Source organism: Sciurus vulgaris (genome assembly GCF_902686455.1).
Source record: "Sciurus vulgaris genome assembly, contig: HiC_scaffold_629_arrow_ctg1, whole genome shotgun sequence".
In the NCBI taxonomy this organism is placed as follows: Eukaryota; Metazoa; Chordata; class Mammalia; order Rodentia; family Sciuridae; genus Sciurus; species Sciurus vulgaris.
Window position 1 is genome coordinate 13,707,486 of NW_027632956.1, and position 4,530 is coordinate 13,712,015.

A 4,530-nucleotide genomic window follows, 5' to 3' on the forward strand; every position below is an offset into this window, starting at 1 on the left:
AAGGTCTGGCAAAGGATGAAAGCTGCTGGGTAACACTAAAAGGAGTGTGACTTTGCACACACTGGTGGGGATGGATGTCTGCCAATGGTTTAATTCTGTTTACATTTTTAGTGGTATTGGTAGGAATCCATGGGCAGACAGGCAAACTGGGGAAAACATTTGTAGAACTATTCTTAGATACAGAAGTTAATTTAACCTATCTAAGAACTGTGATGTTTCCAATAGTATGATCTAGGAGAGTATCAGGGCATAAGCAGATCACGTGATCACATAATGAGAGCTCAGAAGTGGAGAAACAATTGGACAACTTCACAAATAGCCAACTGCCAATAGTGTTAGCAGTAGTATTAAATTGAGCTTGAAGAGGAGGTGATGAAGTGGCAGGAATGCCCATGGATGTATTAGAAGTTAAGATAGAAGGCAGGGCATCTGCATCTAAGCCTAATGGCATCACCGTGGATGGATTGGGGATCCCAATAATTGTTGCACCAGTGCAGTGAGAGTTGGCAGTGATAATAGCACACAATAGTAAAAACAAAGTGAATGGGAAAGTATCACCATCAGGAGCCATTTTTTGAGCCTCCTGAGTTACCCTTTTTAATCACCCCTCAAGTTACTGGAGGTGCATGTTGACCTCTTTTCTTCATTTTTCTTGTTGTGTTTTGATGATTGTCCTTGCCTAGTTGAGGAGCCCTCAGTGTCCTCAAGATCGAGTCTCTTCAGTTCCTCCATCAAGGTTTGCCAACGTCTTTTCTTGTTGCCCTCCATAGGACATAGCGGGTTTGATCAATCTGGCTGGTATCCAAATTGGCATAGATTCGCTTTCTGGGAAAACACAAGCAAAACCTCACCCCTGAGTTAGTAAAGGGTGTGGTCCACGAAGGTGATTTTATAGGGGGTCTTTCCAGTACACCAATGGCAGAGGAGTATTACCGGCAGAGGAATCCCAATTCTTTCCTTAGTGAACAGAATGTGATAGAGTGTGTATGATGGGGGCATATGTGTTCCTCCTTTTCCCCCTTTTTCTTTGTGAAAATGAGTTTTTATGGTATGGTGTGTTCTTTCTATAATTCCTTGCCCTTGTGAATTGTATGGGATTCCTGTAATTATTTTGATATTCCAAGTAGATGCCCAACTTTTGAATTTGTTTGAGGTGTGTGCAGGTCCATTGTCTGTTTTGATGGCCCAATTTGGGGGCAATTGTTTATATTCCTAGGTGATCAGAGTGGAATGCTCCCCTCTGCAAGTTTACATACTTGAGACATTAACTGCTGTGAACCAAGAACTAGGACAAGGGCTTCCTTCAGGAGGACCTCATTGACCTGAACCCTCATAAGACTCTTGTTGAAAATGGACCACAAATATTTAAGGACTGCAATTATTATAAGGAAGGGTATACAGGCTAATCCTAACACTGTAGTAGGATTCAGCATGTTAAACAGGTTCTATTTAAAGTTAATAACACAGACCTCTCCTGGGAGGGAGAAGGAGACCACAGCTGATGTTCTAAAGTCCCAAGAAGTGAGCACACCTTACATCATTTATAGGTTAAGGTCTCTTTTGTTCTCCAGTTTTTTCCCCTTATCTCTCCTTCTTGCCTGTGTGATTAGGCCTAGTTTTGCCAGTGAGATGCATAAAGTGAGAAGTGAATGGGCAGGAGAAGGACCAATGTGATTCAGCCAGGTAAATCTGATAACCAATGGACTCTGCAAATGCTTGACATTACATTCTCCCAGGAACTGTCTCCAACTTCTAGAGACACATGGTTTTCATGGCCTCCATTTCCTCAATTTGACTGATCCCCTATTTCTACACTAAGTGCCTGTCCCCAATTCTGGCTTCATTTTCCCCTTTTGCTTTAGGAACTCCTTACTGCTGTAAGGACAGGGAGTGAGTGATGACCACTCTGGCTGCTTTGAGCTGGAAGGGGACAGCGTGGGGCAAGCAGTTTGGAGTTCCCTTTTAAAAATCAGGTCAATCAAGGGGTTCAAGTTGGAAGTTTGTTTGGGGAAGAGCAGGTTGTAAAAGCACCTGGGGGTGGGTGCTTCTATGAGAGAAGAACAAAAGACATGAGTACTGAAATGAGATTAATACAAAATAAATGTTGCAGAATCTGGAATATGTTAATGAATATCATGAAGATGACAGAAGTCAATAATCCCTTACCAGGAGGTAGAAGAACTGAGAAATTGTTCCCATAATAAGGCCTAACAAAGGCTGAAAAGGAACCTTGTGTGAGAACCTTGACACTGTCCAAGTTATCAGGATTGTAAATCCAGCAAGTAACTTTTAATGTCATAGATGTCCCCAGAAAATAGAGCTAAGCTACTTGATGTCATATGAATTTTGTAAAATATTATTTTATTTTTATAATCTGTGGTTAGTAGAGATCTCTATATTTCTGTTATTTAGGGCTAGATAATCATACTAGCAAACATGGATCAAGCCTACCTGTGTAGCTTAGGAAGGTCTGTAGGCCTTAAATTGACTAAAAATTTCTGACTCTGGCCATTTCTCTTCATAATTATTAGACACATTTGTCTAAGAATCTCTCCTTTGTAGCTTTCAGTCTTTATTTATTCTAGCATGTTAACACAAGTGTATTATTTAAATTGCATTTAACTATTGCTTCTTTTAGACTCTGTAATGTAGTACAATAGTCTAACAGTTCTTGTTTAACCATAATTATATAAACCCTAATTTTCAAGAGTAATTATTCTAAAGAAGAAAACATACATGATGTTAAGAGTAAATTAGTGTTCCTAAGAAATCCTTGTCATTTTAACATATAGATTGAACTTTGGTTTATATCAGTACATTAGTATTTGACCTTAGGAAAAATCTTAAGTCTTAAGTCGCGTTAACTGATTGTTTCACATACATATAACCAACTTAGTTACACACACACTTGTTGAAATTTGCCCTTTACTTACACATAGATTGTCTTAGCACTTGCTTAGACCCTCATGTTTACCACATAAGCATTTTCTTACCCAGAAACACTCCGTTGTTTATAGTACTCTAATGGAAACACAATTAAAACTTTTGGAGCCCTTTGTATATAGAATTGCACCTATAAGGACTTAACTCTTAGTTACGTTGTGTTTAGTGATAACACAAAACAATCTTTAAACCCTTTTTATCCACCAATCTTTGAAAACGCCAATAACGTTTAAGTATGTTACCCACTGGAATTTAAGGGGTTAAAAGTACTCGATGTTATTTAATAATTAGCATCTTAACTTCGCAAATTAATCAGATGTTTCCAACAAACATATTTGAGTAATCTTATATATGTTATGTCTAATTTACTTATTTTACTGTAAAACCAAGATACAAGACAAGAGTATTGAACAGTATTTGCCGGCTCTTTCCTGTCGAAGAAAAGTCCTAGAATCAATTGATATTAAGTATTTATAAACATTAATATTTTATTAGTTTGACCAACTAGAGACTTGCGAGTTAATTTCAAAGACATTTTACTTTTATTAGTTTATTCAATGTAAATTGAACCTTTTTTTTTCTTTTTTTTTGCCATGCGGGGGATCAAACCCATGGTCTCATGCTTGCAAAGCAAGCACTCTACCAACTGAGCTATCTCCCCAGCCCAAATTGAACCTTTTTAAATCATATGAATTTAAAATATGTGGATCCATTTTTTAAATTTTTATTTTATGCGTGCTTATTTTTCATATCAATTTTCTTAGGTGCATACATAGACAATATGACATTAGACAAAAACATATACACATAACACACACAAAAAAAGGCCTTGTAACACTTATCTCCATTGCAATGTAACAGATATCCAAAAATAACTCGAGTTGAATAAAAATAGAACTGATTAGAAAATTATTAACCTCGGTGTGTAAGATCAAAATTGTGAGCTCAAAAAAATATTGCATTTAAGAAAAATAAAAAAGAATCCCAGAAGAAAAAAATGATAACCATTAATTATAGCATAAAAGACAGAGGAAGAGGAAGGCAGAGAGAAGGGGTGAGAGGAAGGGGTGGGAGAGAGAAAGTGATTTATTTCTTTCTTTGCTAGGGATTTGTTTCAAAGTTCGCAGGGCACATAAACTACTTGATCTAAATACTGAGGTGGGTCCTACGCCTGAACACCTGATGAAGCATAGATTCCTTCTCCCTGTAGACATTCAGCATTTAACTGTACTCCTGCCCTATTATTCCTTTCAGCTTTCTGTTCACATTGATCATAGAGCCCTGCTCTCCATAGGAGGCACTCACCAGAGCCCAATATCATACAACACAAATCTTTCCAGTCTTTGGGAGTGTTAAGATCTAGATTAAAATTCTCTATTAACTGAGTAGCAAAAGGGGAATGAACACCATCTTCTTGAACTGCCTTCTAATAGTAGTAACTGTCTTTTGTTCAGGAGGATACCAATGCAAAAGTCGCTGTGCTCTTCTATTGAGATTTACTGGAAATGCTTGTAAGGGAGTTCCCCAATTATGATCCCATAGTGACATAAATCATTAAAATGTGAATCCCCAAAGGATTATTATTTG